The sequence below is a fragment of the Leopardus geoffroyi genome, chromosome C3 (genome assembly GCF_018350155.1).
Source record: "Leopardus geoffroyi isolate Oge1 chromosome C3, O.geoffroyi_Oge1_pat1.0, whole genome shotgun sequence".
NCBI lineage: Eukaryota > Metazoa > Chordata > Mammalia > Carnivora > Felidae > Leopardus > Leopardus geoffroyi.
Window position 1 is genome coordinate 60,942,814 of NC_059338.1, and position 24,322 is coordinate 60,967,135.

Genomic DNA, 24,322 nt, shown 5'->3' on the forward strand with positions numbered 1-24,322 from the left:
CCTTTTATCTGACATTTGGTGAAAAACTAGCCTGGGTCAGAAATATTAGAACAGAAGAGCTCAATGTGCAATAAGCTAAAATATTATTTCTGTTCTATTTCATGCAGGGGTTCTTCAGCTTGTTCATTAGAGGAATTCCTTCCTTCAAAACATGAGGGTAAATCAGTGGCTGTTGATGAGGCTGTTTTCCTACTTGTCCGTGTGACACTCAAGTTCACTGTCACGTACGTGTAAGCTCTTGAGATGAAAGGAGCTACTGAACTCCAACACACTGCTCTTTCTCCGGGAATTCATAATTAGCCTTTCCTTTGGAATAGTTTAGATGTCACTTCAATGCTTGTGATGTATTTCGAATACTGCTCAGGTTAAACAGTGCCCGCCCTCACACTTGGTGGAATGAAAGAGAGAGCAGATTATGCAGGTACATCTTTGAGGAGCTTTACTAATTATTCAAGAGGGGCCCGTCAGACGGGGGACTCCCACGTACCTATGAAAACCAAATCACTGCCTTGAAACCTTTCTTGTTCCCTAATGTTCTAAACAATGATGGGAGTTTAATTAGATTTACTTGCAGCTATATTTGCCAGAACTTTATCATAATATCAGTACTACTGATTTCATGAAGCCAAGAGTTGTACAGAGACACCCTGATTGTAGGCGAAACATTTGTATGAAACAAAGCTAAAACATTTTGTTCTCTGTAGTTCTAAAAGAGAAATGAGTCAATCAAAATCTCAAAAAGGAAGTTTCCCAACTTCTTCTTGTAATTCACCATTAAGCACAGACATTTGGAAATATAAATGAGAGCCTGAAAGGGCATATTGAATGGATTTTTTTCCTACGTGCACATGCTTTCAAATCATTGTGTGTGGCCATCATTTCAAGTGCTAGCTATGACAGAAACAATTACACAGGTGCTTCTTGGATAGCTTAGCATTTAGTGGTGGCAGGTATTATATAACTTAAATCTGCCTATAATTCTTTTCCCTTCAAGAAGCCTTGCTAAAGAAGAATATGATTTGCACTTCTGAATTCAGTGGTGACAGCGAGAAAGCAGAGTCAGCCTCTAATGAAGGTTAAATAAGAATAATGAGATTAAAATTTGCAACCCAAACTGTTTTCTGCTACAATAATTCAGTTAAAGTTGCTTCTAATTGGTAGGATTTTCCTGCATGTTACAGTGATGGCAGTCAGTTTCTCAACCCAGAATTAATTGCTTTTTCACATGAAAAAGCTACCATTTTCATGAATAAATTATGACTAAAAAACACATTTATAAAATCTAGTTACATGTAAACCTGTTCTAGTTCATCTTGAGTGTAGATTTATTTTTTCAAGAGCAATAACTAATTTTAAGAAGGTAGAGATTTTATGTTTCTATGATTTTACAGAAGTAGAGAAAGATTTCTTCCAGTTTATGGATGTTATTCTCATTTGTTTTTAAATAAAGCAATTCTCTCATCTATGTTAAGGAATATAATAAACAAACAAACAAACAAACAACTATGCTTATTAGATTTGTTAGGATTACTTGGGTTACAAGTGATAGAATTCTGACTTAAATTGTCACAAACAAGGAAATGTGTTGTAAGCATTGTGGGATGTTTTATGTAACTCAAAGATCAAAATGTGAGTGGGTCTCAGGCAGAACATTGTCTCTGCCTTTCATCTTGGCCCCTTTCATGTCTGCTTCACTTTTCTCCACCGTTCAGAAGCTTCTCCTCGTTCTCCAATGGATAGAGCAGGCAACATGGTGCCCCTACCTTCTGAGTTTTATAGCTTGTAGTCCAGAAACCCAAGGAGAAATCGCTTCTCCCTCTCATTCCCATACCTGAAATTGGGGCCAAAACTATGCTTTGTTGGGTGGTTGAGTTTGGAAGGGGTGCTGGCAGAAAAAAACAATAGTGTTCACTATAGCTTTATTCAATAGGAAAAACCTACTGAAAACAGAGGGATAGAGTAGTATGGTAGGAAAAAGAAATGCAAGAGAAGCAGTCTAGGGGAAAGAGAGAGAGACCTGCTGAATAATGATACAGCACCAAAGAAAGACAAAAAGGCAAAAAGAGAAGAACCATGGGGCAGGCAAGCAACTCAACAGAAGTAGTTTTCACAGCCATAAGAGAGAGAGAAGCTTCTTGGCTAATTTACATGAAATATGTGGTCATGGTAGTATTTGCCCATGAGTTAAAAAACACACACACACACAAAAAACAAAACAAAACAAAACAAAACAAAACAAAACAAAAAACCCAAGAATATTACATATCTATGACAGAATAACTTACGTTTTCAGATTATTTTGTTGTTGTTGTTCCTCTGAGGGGCCATTTGTTTAACTTTCAAAAGGAGGCTAATGGCTACTTGTTACTGCAGTCAGAGTTCAAGTAGGAGAGTTGCCAGTGTCTCCTGAAATATTGGGAAAGGTTTCATGAAAAAGATAAGACTGAGCTGAGCCTACAGGGTAGCCAGGACAAAGCAATGGAAAGAGAAGGAGGATGCAGAACATGTGAATCCTAAATCAACTGCTCATCCTAGCTTCAAGAGGAGAATGAGCAAGACTCTTGCTTACAATGGTGACCTGTACAAGAATCCTTCTGCCACCTCATCCAGCTCTGTCCACCTCTCTGAAGGCTACAGTGATTCTCAAACCATGTCCACTGTGTCTTCATTTACTTCACGGGTAGCCTGTTTGATATTCTCTCTGTAATAGACTCCTGTTGGCACCTATCTTAGTCCGCTCAACAGACAAATTAACTTGGGAGCAAGTTGAATATGTCACCCTTTATTTAAATTTTTGATTGACCTGATGACCTCATAAACTCTCTGTAAGTTAAATAACAATTCAAATTTATCCACAGTAAGGTCCAAAACAATTATTCCAGCCTTGAAAATTCCCACTCTTCTCACAACACCTCATGCTCTACAAATGCCCAGCTATGGCTCATTGCTTCACATTTTCTCATACCATTTCTTCTGCCAGCTGTGTCCTTCCTTTTTCTACCTTCTCTGGGGGAAATTCTATTATACTTTTAAGATAATTTTGACATTAATTTTCTTACTGAAATCTTCCCTAATCCTATCCCCTGCCTCCCTGATCCCAACTGAATACAATCATAGCTCCTTTGGAACTCATAGATAACTTTATTATAACTTTATTTTTTATTTATGCCCACCTTACTTTAAATGACTTATGTATAAGTTGGTTCTTTACCTATTTATCATTTCTTTTATTTTTTAATAGTTAAAATTGTTTAATGTTATTTATTTTTGAAAGAGAGACAGAGAGATAGAGCAGGGGAGGAGAAGAGAGAGAAAGAGAGAGAAAATCTCAAGCAGGCTCAGCACTGCAGAGTCCAGTGTGGGGCTTGAACTCATGAACTGTGAGATCATGACCTAAGCTGGAATCAAGAGTCAGACACTCAACTGACTAAGATGCCCAGGCACCTCCCTAAGTTTTTGTTTTGTTTTTGTTTTTAAGTAGGCTTCATGCCCAGGACAGAGCCCAACGCAGGGCTTGAACTCATGACCTTAAGATCAAGACCTGAGCTAAGATCAAGAGTCAGAGATGCTTAACCGACTCAGCCACCCAAGTGCCCCTCATTCCTTTTAGATTATAAATATTTTGATGGTGAGCCCCCATTATGTATTTGGGGGCAGAGACCATAAGGAATTGGTGGTGGAGATCCTCTGCTTTTCACTTTACATATTTCTGTGCTATCCGTAGGCTTGTTTGCCTTTTAACCATGCACCTTGTTTATATATTACCTTTATAATTTTTTTCATTAAAAATTTGGATTGAGAATGCTCAAATAATAAGATTAAAATCTTATACTCTAAACTATTCAAACATCTATCATCACACATTTTGGGGTCAAATGTCCCCAGTTATGTGCTGTAATATACTGTATGTAAACATTCTGTGCAATGACTAGTGGTCTTCAGCAACTAGACCGGTCTATCTAGAAATTATTTTTTTCTCTGCCTTTTAAATTCAGTGCTAATGGACTAAACTGTTTACATTCTTTTTAAATTAGTCACACCTCATTATCACCCTGGTAGACAGAATCAATAGTCTTATCATCAGCCCTCACTCAGGAGACAGGAGAAATCCTGATAAGTGAGAAATCTTTCTTGCTAACTTTCTCCTTGATGCAGATACCTGATTCTGAATGAGCTCTTTTCCTATTTTAGTTTCTGGAATTAGCTTGAAATTCCTCAGCCTCCAGGGTTTAGCAAAGACAGACCAGTCATTCTCTTAAAATAACTTCTCAGTGAATACTTAGGAAACAAATGATCTAAAGACAGCCATTGCCTTGGGTGAGAGAAAAAGGAAGAGAATGCAGAATATACCCTGTATTTACTAATCCTCTGACATTAGGAGGAAGGACCAATAAGAGATGTCAGGAGGCTCTTGACTGAGCTTGCCATTTTAACACAGTCTCACTAATGGAAAGGGCCTCAAAGTACTGTCACCAAGTACAAGAGCTCAACAATAGCTTTGGAATTACGCTAGTGTTTCAGTTCTTTGATCAAACCTTAGCTTCTCTTTAGAATCATGTATGTCTTCATTGTTCATAAATTCATCCAACACCTTCCGAACCCATTTAAGGTTTGTGGCTCCTTGGGTAATACATTCTGTTACCTGAAGTCATAGGTATTATTTAATTTTTTTTTTCAACGTTTATTTATTTTTGGGACAGAGAGAGACAGAGCATGAATGGGGGAGGGGCAGAGAGAGAGGGAAACACAGAATCGGAAACAGGCTCCAGGCTCTGAGCCATCAGCCCAGAGCCTGATGCGGGGCTCGAACTCACGGACCGCGAGATCGTGACCTGGCTGAAGTCGGTCGCTTAACCGACTGCGCCACCCAGGCGCCCCAGTAGTATTTAATTTTTTAACTAATATTGGACTTTCCCAAGTTTAAAAGATGCACCTTCATCTTAAAATTCAAGACTTTAGTGACTAAGACCTTGTCTATCATACTCATGGTACATAAATTATAAATTCTGATCCTGTGTTATCCCCTTCCCCTAATAAGGAGGCCCACCCTTTCGCAAAGTTCTGCATAGAGTACCTCCCTTGGTATTGCCAGCCCTAAATGATAAAGAAATCCTGGTCTATTGCTGGCCATTCAGCACCACAGACCCATTTCCAGGAGCCTGTGAAATAAACGCTATCCCTTCCTCCAAAACCTTCACACTTGGCAGAACAGAAATTTATGCTTACTACCTTATCCATCCTCCATCCAAGATTAAGAACAATCTTATACAATGGACGGACAGCATCTTAGCCATCTACATAAAGCGACTGAGATCAAGAGATCAACCCAGTGGCAGAAAGAAAGCTCTCATCATGGTGTTTTGTGATTCAGAAAAGGCCACATTTGCTGAAGGCCTGGAACAGCCCCACTATTCTGTAAACCCCCTACAAAGTTGCAAATTTCATGCATGGGAACTGTTAAAACAAATGATGCTTCTATCAGTGACTTTGTCCTTCATCTTTCTCCTCAGACTCATCCCTCAGGAGAAATTCATTCAGCACTGTTTTCTAGGTACCTCTGTTCTCCAGGATCATTATGTTAAAATCTTTTATTATAGTTTAAGAACATTCACACCTACTGCCTAAAGGGGTGAGTATCACCTGTGATATATTCCTGAGCTCTTAGATAAAAAAATTATGTCAAAATTATCAGTCATTGAAGTCTTCACTCGATTACAGAAAATCTGAATGTCTTCAAAAAGGTTTCAATGAATACAAATTCATAAGAATTCATGAGCATAAAAGAGACAGGAATGGCTATGAAGGGAAGATGGAATTTAAATCAGGAGACATCAGATTCATTTTAGCTTTTACATTAAAATATAAATTATTTAACCTGTAATTCAGTTTCAACACAGTTATCTACAAACTATAAAATGCAGTGAAGTCCACCCTTCCACAAATTCAATAAGCATCTAGTATTTGTGAACAAAAATGTCATTAATATGACATAATGAAGTTGAACATTCATGCTTAAATAACAAGAAAGACAACAAAAACCTGACTTTATTTCATCCCCTCCTTTCTTGCTCTCAGCCTCATTAAGGAGTTCTCATATCATTAAGCTTACATAGTATTTTTAGCCAGGGGATGGGGGGCGGGTAACAGTTAGAAATCAACCAAATAAAAGTAAAGACAGAAATATGGATGCCATGTTTCATCATTCCATTAAAGATATTACCACACATTCATTATTTGTTCTGTAAGAAGCTATAGAGATTCTCAGAGAAAGACATGAAAATTCTTCTTTCAGGGTCTCTTGTCATTACACAATTTCCATAATTACACTTGGCATGATGCGGAATGATGTTGGGAACAGTAGGATCAAACACAGGAGGCAAGAAGTGAGGCAAGACTGTACAATCAATTTGAACACATAAAGCTCCAGAGTTAGCCGAGTGTCTGGAGACAATGGAAGGAGGATGCTATGTAGTCCAGTCCAAATGTGAAATGAGGCTAAGTTAAAGATTCAGCTGGGAGGCATATTAGTTCACTCATCTTGGGGAAGCCTCCCATTTTAAACGTTTGTATCTTTATCCATTAAATGGAGATAATTCTACTAATAATTCTATTAATTCTATTAGAAATTTCTATTAATAATTTAATAGAAATGTTATTTCTATTAATATTATTAATAAATTAATAATTTCTAATAATAATTTCTATTAATTCTAATAGAATTAATTCTATTAATTCTAATAGAAATAATTCTATTTCTCATGTTCAATGAGGAGCAAGTGACATATATGTATAAGATACATAGTTATAAAAACTATCAAGTATTATTATGAATACTATCCTTAAGTCACTGAGCACGTGTACCAGGGTCTTCTTAAGTGCAGAAGTTGAACTGAATTCTGATTTCAGAAGACCAAGCATTCAGTGGTAAAGTAAGAAGTAGTAAAAATAACAAGAAGCTTGACCTTTGATCCATCTTATACTCATTGTTTTTTGTCCTTTCTGTACCCTTAGCCTGGTAAGAGCTATAAATGTGCGATGAAGTTCTCAGAGTCCAAGCACTGTCAGGGAGACTTCAGATACAGATACTAATCAAGAGGGTCAAGACCAGAAAGGATAGCACACTGAGTGAGGATATGTAAGAGATACATGTTCTTGCAGCATTGATCATGGTGGGAAAACATGACAAACTTTCTAAGTTGGAGAGACAAGGCATCTGTGTTCACCGTGGAATGTACCATTTCCCAACCTTGAACAGCCAGGCAGCTCTTTGCCCATATGCCTTCTTGGGAATCTAGAATCTGAAACTTCTTGCCAGGGCTCAGGTCCTTTCTAAGGATAATGAAAGGATGCTTTCCCAGTGGTTTCACTGATGTACAGGTTCACCTGAGTTAGACGCTTCTGTTATAAAAATGCAAACAATAATGCCAAATGAAGTCATGCCCTATACAGCCTTCTTTCTCAGTGAGGGTTCTGTAAGAGAATTAAGCCCTTCAGAATATGAATAATTATTTTCTCAATTCTCTCAAGGTTGGTAGAGGACTAGCAGCATTCCAAATGCATAGGAGAGAGGTTAATTTATCACATACAATGGCTCCCTCAGGCAATTAGGGCTTAATATTCTCAGAAAATCCAGGTTGAGAGTGCTGCTCTGGACAAAACCTGTCAGCGCATGGAGTGCTATTTTTGGAGCCAGAAGCAATAGCTGTGATCTGCTTCCCCTGAGAGGAAGCAAGGGATTTGGATTAAGTGTAGGCATAAGGGCTGAAGACCCGTATTTTCAATGACGTGATACCAAGATATATTACTTAAGTAACTTACTTTATGATAAATTCTTTTGTAAAATGGGGGCTCAGAGATGTCTCTGGGACAATTTTTGTGTAGTTTTGCCAGAAGTGATCAAAAAGATGACCTTCGGTCACCCCCACAACATATAGGTTTCCCCCGTTATGAAAAAGTAACGTTCCCATGAAACCTCTCATAAGCCATAATGGCTTAAGGTGAAGAAGCCATTACCACTAATTTATTTGGAAAGTTTTCTGGACATTCCCAGACCCCCAAAATAAGTCTCCTAGGCTTTTCTGATACCTTAGGTCACATTTTGCCAACAGCTACACAAAATAAGTGGAGATAAAGCACAGATGGTCACGGACAGAATTCAAAGCTCTGGTGGCAAGATGCTGAAACACTGAATGTAGTTCCTGGGGAAGGCACTAGCCAGCACCACGCTCACTGACTGGGGTAAGCACTGCCTCTATTAAGGGCTTGCTGCAGAAAGGATGCTTAATATTCCAGTTTGGGCCTTTTTTCGTAGAAATGAAAATCATCTTTGGATGTATTTTGGCTAGTAAAAACAGGTACTAAAATATCTCTTTCATAAAAGCAAAGTGGCATAAAGAGAACTTTCTAAAAGCAGGGATACCTGTACATGATTAGTGTTAGCAGAGGTTCATCCAGGCTGCTTAGTCTAAGAATTAATACCCTGCCTGTGACTCTCATTCAAAAACATTTTTTAAGGGATTATAACCTGAATGCAAGGCAAAAGCACTTTAGAAGGACAAAAGCATAATCACGGCCATCATGATGGCCATGATCATCTACTTCAGATGCACACACTAAAAATAAATATATGTATAGTGATTTGGCCATTTGCCTTAGGTTTCATGCTTTTTAAGGTTTTAAATTGGTTTTTGCTTGACTTTTCCTCTGTGTGACATTCCTTGGTTTACTTATTTCATACATTGATTTTTAAATTTCAATTTTCTAGAATTCTTTTGAGATCGATGAGTAAATTGTAGAAAGGCAAAAGGAAAAGCATTTCCCCTTTAACTGTCCCTTTGCTAAGTGCTGCCAATTCAAGGCACTACAAAGTTAAAATGGACTTTATTTTTCAGAAGCATTTGAACAGGCATATTGATCTTCCAAACCCACTGAACAGTTAGCTCTAAAGAAGAGAAACCTCAACGTAAATTTTCTGGTTCATCTTTTACATGTGCAAGGCTGGGAATGGGGAGCAGGCAAAATAACCTCCTTGCTGATCCACCTATGAAAGAGCGCTCTCCATACAGGCTTAGTGCAACTGCTCATTCATTCTCTTGTACTCTAGAGAGGGAAATTAGGATGCATTGTGGATTTGTTTACACAAAATCCCTAAGCAAAGTAGGTCGAAGCCTAGACAACTGGATGGATAACTTCTAGCCCAAAAACTTTCTTTTATATCCCCTGTGATTTTGTTTTCTCCATACCAAGGACGTCAGAACTCTTGGTTGCCTTCTTCCCGAAAAAAGTTCTCAAAGATTTCATGATAAACTGAAAAGACAAAACAAACAAAGGAATGTGCCTTACTTACTGCGAGACGACCTGTATCTATTATCTTAAACTTTGGACTTCAGAAGGTCACATAGACTCAGCAACTATGGCTGGCTTGCAGCTGTTCCACAGCACCAGCCAGAAATCCTGATCTGAAAACCTAAGTGTTTTTGGCTATTGTCAGAGGCACACGTACCACCCCCAAAATAGTTCAAATACTGTAATGTTACAATAATTATTATATTATTTATATGTGCATGTGTCTAACAAAATTATGGAATGTAATCATTTGCAATACTGGTTTGAAGGACTAGTCCTTATATCAACAATACTTCCCCTCCAGATTCCGTAAGCTGTGGGACGTTTACAACTATTATGTCTCCTGGATCTAACGTGACCTGCAATATGTGCACTTGCATGCAAAAAGAAGCCACATTATGATGCTGTTACATGGGGAAAACTGTCTAACCCTATAATCTGTAAAGTGCTTCCTTGCATGTTATGTGCATGTGTAGCACCACGTAATACTAAAAACTAAGCCATATTCATAAGGAAATGTAATAAGATTGATTGGATGTGTATACAGAATTTGTAATGATATTATTCCATTTTTCATTCACATCTACTAACTTACTCAGTTCCTAAATGCATTCTGTTTCTTCCAGTGAATGTGGCTGAAGTGTAGCCAGAAAATACTGAGAAAACAGATATAAATGCTAAAAGCATAAATTCACCTAAAAGGCTGGGAAAGATCTCAGTGTCCCTTATGCATGTTTAAACCCTTGCCAGGATGTGTCTTTCATTATAAAGTGCTTTTCTCCTTTAAGCCAACATCCCTTATTACAAAGCACAGTATCATATGCTGTGTAATACATACATCACCAAGGCAACAGCAGAGCTATATGTCAAGCAGGGAACACAGAAATTAACTTCGGACAATTACCTAGCATTACAAAGAAGGAAAGTAAAATGTGACATAGCGTAACTAGGTAACACACGTTGTGTGAATGGAAAAAAGAGTCCAGGTGAAGGGAATCACAGGGGAGATGCTATTAAAGAGATAGCTGGGGCAAACGTAATTTCAGCTACACAGAACAACTTACTCCACATGTTATATATATAGGAATTTGTATGCATCTTTTTGGAGGGTGGGTGAGTGTTAATGGGATGTTCATGTTTTTAAAGCACAGGAGTGAAATAATAGAAAAAATATATATTGATCTCTGCCCTGGGGTCCTGACACAGAGCTCCTGAATCCCTTGGCATTTCTCAGGTGAAGGCGTCTTTTGTTCTAATGAGATGACTCTTGATGGGCTCCTGGGTGGGGGCCAGTCACCAGAAAGACCAAGCCATGATTAAAAGCTTTTAATTTTCAGTCCCATCCCCCATTCTCTGGGCGGGAGGACCTGGAAATGGAGTTAATGATCCACCATGCCTAGGTGATGAAACCCCTATAAAACCCCCAGAAGTAAGGGGTTCAGAGAGCTTCTAGGTTAGTGAACAGATCTACCTGCCAAGAAGATAGCACATCTCAACTCCAAGGGGACAGGGTTTTCTGCTCTTAGGACCCTTCCAAACCTATGTATCTGTTCACATAGTTATTCATCTGTATTCTTTACCATAGCATATTTTTTATTATATAATAAACCAGTAAATGTATTTATCTGAGCTCTGTAAGCTTTTCTAGCAAATAATTAAATCCAAGGAGGGGAAGGATCAAGGGTCAAAAGTTGTGGGTAACCTTGGGACCTACTACTTGTCAACATCTAAGGTGGGGACAGCCTCATGAGACTGAGCCCTTACTTAACCTGTGGGGTCTGCACTAACTCCAGGGAGTGTCACAGTTGAATTGAATTGTAGGACACCCAGCTGGTATCTTAAATAATTGGTGTGGAAAAAAACCCACATAACTGGTGTTAGAAGTGTTGTGAGTGCGGTAGCAGTGTGAGGGTAAACAAGAACCGCTTGGAAGTAGATGGTTTTCCATATAATACACAAGTCTACATTTCAGTGATGACCTTAAAATGTGCCCTGTGACATGCATACACATACACATGCATGTATATGTACATGCTTTTCTATGTATATAACATTTTCCAACCCACCCATGCTGGAATTTCAGTGAAGTCTTTGATTTCTGACAATCCCTCCCTGCCCCCACCTCAACATACACACCTTTTTGCATCTGATCCCTTTTCTCTTGCTACTAATGCCACCATGAACATTACTATCCCACTCATGTGCAGCTACAGATTCCTGATTACTCTCCCATTTCCAGCCACCGCTTCCCCTAATCATTTCTTTCTGGATAATCCTGCCAGATCAACGTTTCAGAAGCATAGGTCAAAGCAAGCCAGTGGGTTCGTTATATGTAGCCCTACCACTAACTACACACTTAAAAATCTTTGGCGGACCTGGGTGGCTCAGATGGTTAAGCATCTGACTTTGGCTCAGGTCATGATCTGTAGTGGTTTCTGTGTTCAAGCCCCGTGTCGGACTCTGTGCTGACAGCTCAGAGCCTGGAGCCTGATTTGGATTCTGTGTCTCTCTCTCTGCCCCTCCCCTGCTCACACTCTATCTCTCTCACTCTCTCTCTCTCTCTCTCTCTCTCTAAATAATAAACAAATATTTAAAAAAAATAAAAAAAAAACTTTAATGGCTCCACATCACATACTGACTTAAGTCTGACTTAAAATTTCTATTATGTTTCTTACCTCTAAGTGTTTGGGATTTGACATACTGTCTCTAACATGTGGTATTAATTAATTTATTTTTGTAATTAATAATTTTATTATTAATATTAATTTTATTAATTAATCAGCATAATTTGAAAATAATTACTAATAAAAATTAGTTTGTAATTAATTTGATTAATTCAGAAAATTAATTAAACAAGGAGGCCATTAGATCTAAGTGGCTCTAATACTTTGGTGGCCTATATAAGCAAACTACAACCTTAGCCTGTAAATATCTCAATGTTAAGAAATTGAAACCTAAGGGGGCACCTGGGTGGCTCAGTCAGTTAAACGTCCGACATCGGCTCAGGTCATGATCTCACAGCTCATGAGTTCCAGCCCCACATCAGCTCTATGCTGACAGCTCTGAGTCTGGAGCCTGCTTCAGATTCTTTGTCTCCCTCTCTCTCTACCCCTCCCTCACTCATTCTCTGTCTCTCTCTGTCTCTCAAAAATAAATAAACATTAAAAAATTAAAAAAAAAAGAAATTGAAACTAAGGCCAACCAATAACAGTCAGCCAACTACACTTTTCCAAATAAGGCAAATACTAAGGACAACCATTCATAAACAGCCAAGTATGCCTGAAGCTATAACCCATCAATTTCCTTTCTTTGATTCTATATCTTCTCTTGATAAGACTTTCTCAGCTCCCATCTCCAGAATGCTGCTAACCAGTTCTGGTTTGGTAATGGCCTATTGGAATCAATTTTTGCTCAGATAAATTCTTAAAATTTTTCACATTCCTCACTTTATCTTTTAACAAAATATACGCAGTCTATTTTTGTTTAGTCCGTCATTGTTTCATTGTTTGTCTAATCAAATGTCTATTAAATAAACAGGGAGGACCTTAATGGGAATTATACCTAAGGGCGCTCCAACAAGAAACATATAAAGTATATTCAAAACCACGTCTTCATGAGCTATATAATGCTTACTGGATTAATATTGAGTATCAGGAGGTTCTAGAACATTTAACTCAGCTTGATATGAAAGAAGGGGAAAGTGACATTTATTGTACACCAAATATGAGCCAAGTACCCCATACACATTCAATTACATATTCATAACAATTGCAAATTAGGTATTATTGAATATGATTAAATATAAGGTGATAACCCCCCAATAATTATCTATCAGAAAAGATGGGGCATATTTACACATGAAGTTTTATCAAGTTCCTGATAATGTGGAGATAGCATGTGCTCCACAAAACATTGTCACTTGGATGCCAGCTCAATCAGTGACACTTTCAGATACTTATAAAGGTTATGTACTGGGATTAATTTTTAAAAGAGGCAAATTCACTTAACATACATTTAATAATTATGTACAACTTCAAATATCAGATATTGTAAACAAACTCCGCATGCGTGTATTTTTAACAAATACACCAAGCAATAACTTTTTCCAAAGTATAAATATTCACCACAAGTCAGATGAGTGGGTGAGTGGGGGATAGTCTGGCTCAAAATTTGCCATATATGGTTTTGTCTTTAGGCTACTAAGGAGAAAAGAGGCTCAGCAGGTTGGGACCTACCCAACAATACACAGCTGTGAATCAATCTGCATGGAAACACTAAACCACAGTGATGTTGAACCATTGACAATGATTTCCCCCTCTGTCAAGTGTAAATCCCACAGGGACTCCAAGATAATCTGAAACAGCCCCACTGAGAATCATCAATTTCTTCAAGTCTCCAGGCAAGAAAAGCTTGTGAACTTTACTTTTTGTAGCTAGAATAAAGAAAACAATGCCTTTGTTTTTCATTGTCTTAAAGAAAAAAATAGAAATTAAATAAAATTTTAAAACTGTTATCTGCTTCCTTAACATTTTGATACCTTCATGGATATACAACTTTGGGAATTAGAATTAAGAAATATATGACCCTCGTCCAACAGAACCAGGTGGAAGTCTCAGTTCTGTCATTTGTTGAACGATTTTAGGAAAGTACAGTTCGCCCTTGGATAACATATGGGTTATAGACACTGCCCCACACCCCCACTAAACACAGAAGAAAATCCACATATAACTTTTGATCCCCCCCCCGAACTTAACTACTAATAGCCTACTGCAGACCAGAAGCCTTACTGATAACATTGTTTATTAACACATATTTTGTGAGTTATCTATATTATATCGTGATTCTTACAATAAAGTGAGCTGGTGAGAAGACACCGTTACTAAGAAAATCATAAGGAACAGAAAAATACATTTATAGTCCTGTATTTACTGAAAAAAAATCTGCATATAGGTGGATACACACAGTTTTAACCCATGTTGTTCAAAGATCAACTGTAATTTATTTTTTTTTTAAAGATCAACTGTAATTTAACCTCTCTGAGCCTTAATCTCCTTCCCCATAAAATGAGAATTCTAATTCCTTGATGAAACACATGCTTTTCAACTCAACATTTGTTCCCCCTCCCTCTTCCCCCATAAACCCTGACATGACACTATTTCCAAAAGCACCTACTCTGAAGTGAAACTACCCTATTTTCTGAGTGGCTATTGTGACTCTATTCCTTTTTAAAATTTATTTATTTTTTTTTAAATTTTTTTTTAACATTTTTATTTATTTTTGAGACAGAGAGAGACAGAGCATGAACGGGGGAGGGGCAGAGAGAGAGGGAGACACAGAATCGGAAGCAGGCTCCAGGCTCTGAGCCATCAGCCCAGAGCCCGACGTGGGGCTCGAACTCACGGACCGCAAGATCGTGACCTGAGCCGAAGTCGGACGCTCAACCGACTGAGCCACCCAGGCGCCCCTCTATTCCTTTTTAAAACTGTGCCCTATAGGGTTAATGAGGTTAAAACTAGCAGAACATTTAAAGCTTGTTTTTCAGAGAACTGTTTTTCCCTAATCAGTTATTGTTTCTTTTCAGACCCCATGAACAAATCTACTAGCTCTCTCTGCAGAAGCTTGCACTCAAGGTCAACTGATTCCAGCCTATGAACAAGCAAGTCCTGCATACCTCACCTGAGATAAAAAGCCTAAGATCCCATCCATTTTATACAGACTCTCAGGCCACACCCATAGTCCCTTCCCCTTGGACAGCAGTTACCTCTGCTTCATTATAATGTTAAAGTCCCCACTATAGGGGGAGCACAAGGTTCACTAACATATCATACGATGCATATATAGGCATGTTTTCTAAGTATGCCTGCACAACCTTATGCCCATCTTTACATGCGATGACAAAGTTCCCCTTTCTAAATATTCATCCAAAACCCTAAACAAAAAGAACCTCCTCACCCCTGCTCAGGGAGTCACGGCTTTGGAAATTATTCCCCATGATCTCCTTATTTGCTGCAAATAAAGATTAGTTTGTGTGACAACCCTCCTGGTGTATTTTTCCCCTGTAACTCACCAAGGAACAAGTGCACATTAGTTGTTACACTTTTATATCACACTCTGTATTACATTATAGTCATCTGTATACATCTCTTATTTGTTCTGTCCCCTTTTAATGGGGATAAATAGTTGAGGATAAATACTGGTTTAATTACATCTGTATGTGTATCCTGAACAGTACCTTTTGAGAGACTGAATACACAAAGAGAAAATAGCCAGACCACACACGACAATGGAACGCTGCCCCACAACCTCTTCAATCAACCCAGGAAGCCAAAATCACAACATCACAGTGATCCCAGAGTTAGGACCTTGGTAATGACTATTGGCTTCCTCAATTTTTGCTCCTGCTTCTATCTCAGGATCAACCAGAGAAAGCTAAATGGGCTCCCTCAACCAATCATCTAAGATGCTCACCTACAACTTCCCACTTCAAACTCAGCAATGCCTTACTGCTCAGTTAAAAGCTATGGGTATAAAATTAACAGGATTTCTTCCAGGATACATTTACCCTCCTATTAAATAAATATCAGTTCATTTTTTCAAAAATCCACTTACCTACCATTGAGGATCCTGAATACTAATTCTCAATGGAGAGGTGAGAACAAGGGCACTGGCAGTGAATTCAGGCCCTAGTGGGGAAAAATGATTGTTTCTCCCCACTGTATTTGTCTTGTGTGGCTCAAGCTTACTTCTTCTCGCCAGCCCTGGACACTTGTTTTGGATCAGTATCCTTGGGGAGTATGAACATTGTTCTGCCATTAAAGGGCCATCTTTGTATCTTCGCGGTTGGTGTTAGGTATCGACAGACATGGAGGTGATAAATATGTCCTGTCTAGGAAATCTGTGCTCTTAGAAAGTAGAGTCATATGAGACCAAATGTTATGTGACATACACTTAGACTGCTCTAAAATTTTCATTATATGTGCAATTTTTAAGTTTTTACTGCAGAAAAAATTAAATAGACACAAATAAACAGAATACATTGGACCCTTGTGTACTCATCACTCAGCTGTAGCAATCATCAATTTATTACACCAACTTATGTTTTAAAAGGAATATACACTCCCTGTACAAATAGTATTATTTAAGAAAATGTATATTGATTTTTCAGTTAGGGTGACTTTCTCACATAAGAAGTAACTGGGCTCCTGTGTCACAGTTTGGCTGCTGGCCTCCTACCACTGCGGATACTTTGGCATCAGATGTGATCTTATTTAATAAGCAAAAGAGGGGCGCCTGGGTGGCGCAGTCGGTTAAGCGTCCGACTTCAGCCAGGTCACGATCTCGCGGTCCGTGAGTTTGAGCCCCGCATCAGGCTCTGGGCTGATGGCTCAGAGCCTGGAGCCTGTTTCCGATTCTGTGTCTCCCTCTCTCTCTGCCCCTCCCCTGTTCATGCTCTGTCTCTCTCTGTCCCAAAAATAAATAAACGTTGAAAAAAAAATTAAAAAAAAAATAAGCAAAAGAGAATAGTTCATACGCTAATAATGTAAAATTTATACTCTACTTTTATATACATTCACAGATAACATAATTTGTATTAACTCCTTTGTACAGATGATGGAAATAAGGGTCTGGAAAGTCAAGGGCCAGACCCAAGGATAGACTCAAGGTTACACACTGGTAAAAAGTGGACCTTCTCGTGAGGCACACTTGTAGAACAGGACAATACGGAATAATATTTCCAAAAATATACACTGCCAAAAAGAAAAATGAACATCATTTTTTTCTTCAAATAAAATATAAATGTTTTTGTAATACAGTCCTCTCTCGGGGAAATTTGGGGAAAAGATTTATACCACCCTGAAAATTTTTCACTTGGTTGCATACAATGACAGCAATCCTTTGCATTTCAACCAAGACCTTGAAATGTTCTCATTTTAAGTTCTGCTTGTCTTCTGACATTCCCTGGAATTGCTGCTAGGATTAACATCATTTTGAAACTACACAATCCACGTCATTCGATCTCTATGACAGTTGTTAAAACAAATGTGTAATGATTCTCTCAAAATGTCTCACTAAAGTAGCTGGTATTTATTGTGAATCTACCATGTTGAAAGGTTAAATGCTTATTGTGGTCTGTGGTTTGTGACAGGAAAGGAGGGGAAGAATGACTTTCCCAGAGAAGGGGTTTTTCAACTTATGCTTTTAGCCCTGAGTACAAATCAGAGACAATGAGTGGAGGGACATAGCCAAACCATGGGCGACAAGGCTTTGGATGAACTGGGCCAGAACAGAAAGTTTGTCGGGCACTATCTGTAGGATTAAATTGAAGAGTGTTACACAGAAGCTTGAGTGGAAACCTGACAAGGGTGACAGAGAGAAAACCATAGGAAAAAGAAAAGCTGCAATATAATTCAAATCTGGATAATCTAAGGTCTTGATGGAGAAGCCAACAAAGACAGAAAGGACCTTGGGCAAGAAAACAGGTAATGGCTATGGGAATGATAGCCAGCACTGTAGAGAATCAAAACAGCACAAGGTTGAATCCAAGCCAAGGCTGGGCTAATATGACCATTTGTAAGAGTGATAAAGATTCTCTACTGCAAAGGCTTTCACAATTTTTCAGCAACCCGTCCAGTAAGATAAACATTTTCCATTGTGACTCAGTACAAACATGCATATTCCTACATACATAGATTTAACTGAAACAAAAGTTTCACAAACCAACACTTACCTTACCCTACTCTCTGGTATTTTCCATTCTATTCCACCATATTAGAATAAAAATACTGGTTACTACTTTCTCAGTTGCTTTCACAACCTACTAATGGAACGCAATTCAACAGGCAGTTTGTAAAATGCTACTCCACTGAGTGCATTCCATGAAGAAGTAAATATAAGCATGCAGTTTCCATCCTTAAGATCCAATCACAAAAATTAAACAAATAAAAAAAAACTATCTGCCCTCGTCTGCCACTATCTTATCTCATTTCGTTTAAAGCTAAACCTCTTGCCTTCTAGAAAGAGCTAACACAGCAGTCTTTAAACTTTCTGATCACAGGACCCCTTCATATTTTTAAAAATTATTAAGAATCCTAAAGAGTTTGTGATCTATTAATATTTACCATTTTTGAAATTAAAACTGAATAACCTAAAATATGTATGTGTGTGTATATATATATATACTTGTTTCATCAAAATTATAATAAATCCATTACAAGTTAACATGTTTGTCAAAAACATAACTATATTTCCCAAGACATATTTAGCAAAGGGAATGGGATTATTTTACACTTCTGCAAATCTTTTCAAATTTGGCTGAGGAGAAGATAGCTGGATTTTCATATCTATGCTGCAATCTGTTACAATACATATATATACTTTTCCAGATATTAGTGTTTTTATTTTTTTAATTTTTTATTAAGTTTTAAATTTTAATCCCAGTTGGCTGACACACAGTGTTATATTAATTTCAGGTATACAATATAGTGGTTCAACAATTCCGTACATCACCCAGTGCTCATCACAAGTGTGCTCCTTAAACTCCATCACCTATTTCACCCATCCCCCCATCCTCCTCCCCACTAGTGACCATCAATATATTTTTTGGTTGCATAAAATCTGGCCTCACACAGAAAATACTTTGAAAATGAATAGGTATTTTAATAGCCTTTTCATACAATTGAGGATACTCTGACACTGCACCAAACACTATAGGTAGTAGTTTCTTTTTTTTTAAAAAATTGTTTTTTTTTTTTTCAACGTTTATTTATTTTTGGGACAGAGAGAGACAGAGCATGAACGGGGGAGGGGCAGAGAGAGAGGGAGACACAGAATTGGAAACAGGCTCCAGGCTCTGAGCCATCAGCCCAGCGCCTGACGCGGGGCTCGAACTCACGGACCGCGAGATCGTGACCTGGCTGAAGTCGGACGCTTAACCGACTGCGCCACCCAGGCGCCCCTAGGTAGTAGTTTCTTAATGGTTAGTTGAGCTATAGAATCTGAAGCCTTATCAGTGAACTTTTCATTCTCTATTACATTAAAATACATTGGTCTTTGAATGGATCTTTTACCCAGGAATATAGTGCCAGTGGTTGTTTGGAAAATATTGGTTCACTGAGTTAGGAAGATCTCTCAAATACGGACACATTTCATGATACAATATCAAAAATGGCACTTGTTAATATCACCTCTGATCCACTGAGAAGCCTTAACTATGGGAAGCTGCCAGATTTACCATGCATGACAATTACACATTTTCCAGAATCCTTTCATGTGAAAGCCTGAACTCTGTCTATGGGCAACTAACATTGTCAGTTGTTTTCCTTGAATTGAATTGAATTGAATTGAATTGAATTGAATTGAATTGAATTGAATTTCTGCATTTTGTTCATTAAAAATGAATGAACAAGTCTTCTAAATACTCGAGTCTGAAACAACAGAGTTTGTCCTTTGGCCATTCTTTCCAGTAACAATGGTGTTCCACTCAAAGGACACTAGGTCAGCTTGCCCCTCAAAGAGTGGCACAGTGCTCTTCCCAGAGACAACATCGTACTCAGGTAGGCAGTCATCACCTCTTCAAAGCCATCTTCCATATTGTGGGTAGAGTGATGTGAGTGAATTCAATTATTTTGCTTTTACTGAAAATGTTTTGGTGTTTCTCCCTTGTCTTTAGGCTTAAGCTCAAAGTGCTTGGCACTGTATGAGGTCCTCCCCATACTGAAATTCTCATCTCTTTTCCTTCCCACATTGCAGTTTTCAGTCATTTTCCCAAGTGAGCTGTCCTCATGCCTCTGAGCCTTGGGACAGCCTGCCTACCTGGGAAAATTCTGCTTATCCTGCAAGATTCTTCTCAAGGGTCCATAGCTGCAAAACACCTTCTCTCATGCACATTGCTCTCCATATACCTCTATTATAGTCCTTATCACCGGATATTGCATTTGTCATCTATTTGTCCCTCCATTAGACTATGAATTTCTTATGGATCAAAATTGTATCTTGTACAAAAATCTTTTCACCTAGGATACATTATATGTCAGAAATACACTTGTTGAATGAGTGAGTGAATGGGCCAGAGATCCCTTGGATTCCCTTATACTTCCTGTTCATGGGCAGAACTGGTCTCAGACCTAGAAACACAAGGGACTGTAAGCAGAAGTGAATAAGGACAGTAGGCTTAGCAGAAAGGGGCTATTCCAGACACCACAGCAGCAGGTGATGGAGTCTGGTGCCCACATGGAGGATCTGGAGTACAGGTGTACCCGTTCAGCACATTTTAAACAGATTTAGTAAGCCTGCTTCATACCACTTTGAATTTGGAGGAAAGACGGACTAGAGGCCAAGCTTCTATACACACTGAGATCCCAGGAGAAGGCTGTGATCCCAGGAGAATGTGTCCCCATGAACATTACTCTCATGACTCCGTGGAACACCTTGCCTTGGCCTCACATGTTTCTCCTGACTCTGAAGGATACCCAGAGTGCAGAATACTAGGGATTTGGACAGTTCATAGATGATATCAGGAAGCGGGATTCAGAGCCAAACTGTTTGTGGAATGTTGGGTTAAAAAAAAAAAAAAAAAAAAGTTCTGAACAGATGTCTCCAATATAAGGCTTCCAGAAGTCTTGCTTTTCCAACTGCACCAAGATCCCTAAGAGAGGACTGTGGTATGCAGTGCTTCCAAAACAGTGGGGCTGCAAAACCATGTTTTATAGGAGAATATCAGAAAGTAATGCTCAGTAGAAGACACTTGGAATGACCCTGAGGCGTGCAAGGGTCCAGTAATGAAAGAACAACAAAGGAAAAGGAACATAACACAACTCCCCCAGGAAGTGGCAACAATAAAACTGTCATTTGAAAATTTGTCCAGAAATGAACCCTGTAACTGAGGCAGCCATACATCAAATGTAACAAACTACGGTTTGACTTTCCAATGGAAAAATCTGGGGGAAAAACTAATTGTATGAAAGCTTCTAGGAGACCATACTACTCTAAATATCTAGTTAGAATCCACTTGTAACTTTGAGGTTTACAGAAGACAGACAAAGCGGGGGTTCTCCTGTGTTATCATTGCCAACTTGTTTTCTAAAGGTAGTGAATTATCAAGCTCTGTCGCAAGATTCCTTTACTACTTTTTAAAAAATCCCTTATAGTGTTGCCTTTAGCAAAGTCTGTGCTATGCAAACACAGTTGGCACCAACAGTGACCTTGGTCAATGGATTCACACTAAAGTAATCCAACGACTTGGCACTTGTTCATCCTGCTGGCAAGAGGCACAGAGTGAAGAATGGAATCAATATGTGATCTTCAGCGAGCACTTGTACCTTCTGCTTAGTACTCTTCCTGTTCTTCACCATTCAAATGCCTAACGCTCATGTGGTGCTCAATAAACAATTGTTAAGTGACTGAACAAATGCTGAAAAGCTCCTGCTTTTGTGTGACCAGCTCGGCATGGTTGCTCTCATGAGTGCACATGAACCCCTGAGGACATGAAAAAATAAATAAATAAATAAATAAATAAATAAATAAATAAAGGGTGGCGTCAATCAGGCTCTGAGACTCACCCATGGCCTTCCCTCTTCCCTACTGTGACCTCCAGGCCCCGAAGTTCTGTTAACACCCATGGCTCTGAGATCTTAAGTCTAATGCAGCCCAGCAGCTCCCTTCTCCTTCCCGTGTCTCCATTTTTAATAAATATTTATCTATTTTTAGAGAGACCGAGAAGGGTGGGGCAGAGAGAGGGAGAGAGAAAGAATCCCAAGCAGGCTCCATGCTCAGCACAGATCCTGATGCAGGCTCTGTCTCACAACCATGAGATCATGACCTGAGGCAAAATCAAGAGCTGGATTCTTAATTGACTGGGCCACCCAGACACCCCTATTTCTCCATTATTTTAACCAGCCTCTATATGTGACTGATTCTGTCTCATCAATGGCTCTCCAAACCACCTGCTCCTTTCTGTCAATGGAACAACTTCCCTGGTTCAGACAATTACAGCTGGACTAATCTGAGAGAATGCCCTTCCCTCTACCGATAATCCGCTACTCCCTGGCAAGTGTATTCTCCCTATAAAAAAAAAAAAAAAAAGAAAGAAAAAATCCACAACCCATCAAGGCTTAGAGGCCAGATGAGAGAATGTGGCTTTCGGTTTTGACACCAAACATGCTTGATAATATGTTACCCCAAAATGATGCAGATCTATCCCCCAGCTGTGGCCACAGTGGACTGGGCACCCACAGCCTTCCCCTCCACCCTCCCACCCTCCCCAGGAGAAGCAGAGAATCTTGTGCTCCTTGAGGGAAGCTTAATCCCAAGGGAATGAATAAAGGTGGAGCTGGACTTAGAAATCTCTATCATCCTTCCAAAAGTTACTGATCAAATTAATCATGCCAATTTCCCAAGCGAGGAATTAAAACAGGAGTGGGGATAATCAAGGGCTATGCTTGGAGAAATGCTTCTTTATAAGAACCAGAGATAGAGGAAAGAGGCTTTCCACCACCAAGCTTTATCAAAGCATTAGTCAACCAATGGGAAGAGAGTTTTTAAGGACAGCTGGATCTCCCTTCAGATTTTTGTCTCATTCCTACAGAAGGTTGAGGTAAGGGGTGGGGGGGGCACTCAAAGAAAAACAAAATAATAAAAAGTTGTTCCATTAAAACTGTAGTGTCAGGGGGAACCAGAAGTATTGCTTTGGAACCACTTGATCCCCATGGAAGTCCCTGGAGAGTTGCTCTGGTCAGGTGGACACATGAGACACACATCAGGGGCCCCTGCAGTGCCTGGAGGCTGGACTGTTGCTGGTTATCACCTCTTTCTGTACTGTTAGACTGGTGAGGCCTGAAGGAGCTTGGTTACATGAAGATGAGGGGCTGTGTTCAGAGACTGAAGCCTTTGTCCTCTCCCAAGATGTCAGGCAGAAAATGCTTCAATTTCAAAACAATGCATCAATGTTTTTGGCATGGTCTTGCCTTCTTGCTTCATGAACCATGAAGCTGGGATTCTGTGCCCTTGAGTTCATGGAGGATTACTTTGACCTTCCAGTGGACAATCTGAGGAAGTCTTAAGCCACCCCGAGATTTCCGCAAATTCCCTTTCTGGCTCAGCTCTGTCTAAACCCAGGATCATTATTCTGTGCCTGTATTGTACTGAGTTCATATTCGGCCCTCACATGGGTCTCTACAAGAATGCTACTCACTCCAATATTTTGCGAGATCATCTTACCATCCAAGGGAGTAAGACAGAGGCTACATCTCACTGCAGTGTTTGGGTTCTCCTGTGGCCAGACACTTGGAAGCACATGTACACACACTGACCTGGTACTCCCCTTCCTCTGAGAAAAACCCATCCTCCTCTGCTCTGAGAACAGCTTTCAGTTTCTACCCAAGTATGCTCAGCAAGGAATTTTCCCAACAAACTCATTCTCTATTTAAGAAGAGTTCTCCTGCCAGCTGTTAAAAGAATAAAACAATTTCTCTGTCTTTCCAAACTAAAGTAATTTCGACACATAGTAGGTTCTCAGAATATGATAGGTACATAAGTTGTTCTGGGTAGAGTCCTTTTCACTGTGACCTGGCATGGAAGCAGCCTGGGGCTGAGGGAGAGTTTTATGTTCCCCATCTAATGTTTAAAGGATTAGGATAGGCATATATCAAATCCCCTGTACTGCATAGATCTTATTCCCTCTTAGAAACCTAAAGTACTTTCAGACACAATCTCACTAACACCCACAGCTCCTAAGGCGAGGAAGAAATGCCCTTGTCTCCAGTTAGAGATGGAGCCCAGAGATGTACATGAGCTAGGGCTTCCAAGCTTGCCCACAAGGAGCACAGCACAGAACCTCAGCTGGGACCACCAGTTTGGGGAACCCAACTGTAGGGCTAGAAGACAAGGTTGCCTCACAAACAGTTGTCAAGGTTTGCTCCTTCTGCTCTCAAAAAATGCTAAAAATGGAGCTTTTCCCATTTGTACTTACTGAGGTAGTATA

The 24,322-nt window shown here is 39.3% G+C and overlaps 1 protein-coding gene across 9 annotated transcripts in view; it reads right to left on the reverse strand.

Moving 5' to 3' along the window:
• RGS7 (regulator of G protein signaling 7) overlaps nt 1-24,322 on the reverse strand; it is a 525,490-nt gene that overhangs the window by 279,446 nt on the left and 221,722 nt on the right. The window contains exon 2 of one of the 9 annotated variants that reach the window (XM_045453099.1): nt 2,286-2,406. The exons of the other annotated variants lie outside the window; for them this stretch is intronic. The gene's annotated coding sequence lies outside the window, so the exon portion shown is untranslated. The remainder of the gene's footprint in view (nt 1-2,285; nt 2,407-24,322) is intronic. 9 annotated transcript variants of the gene reach the window in all.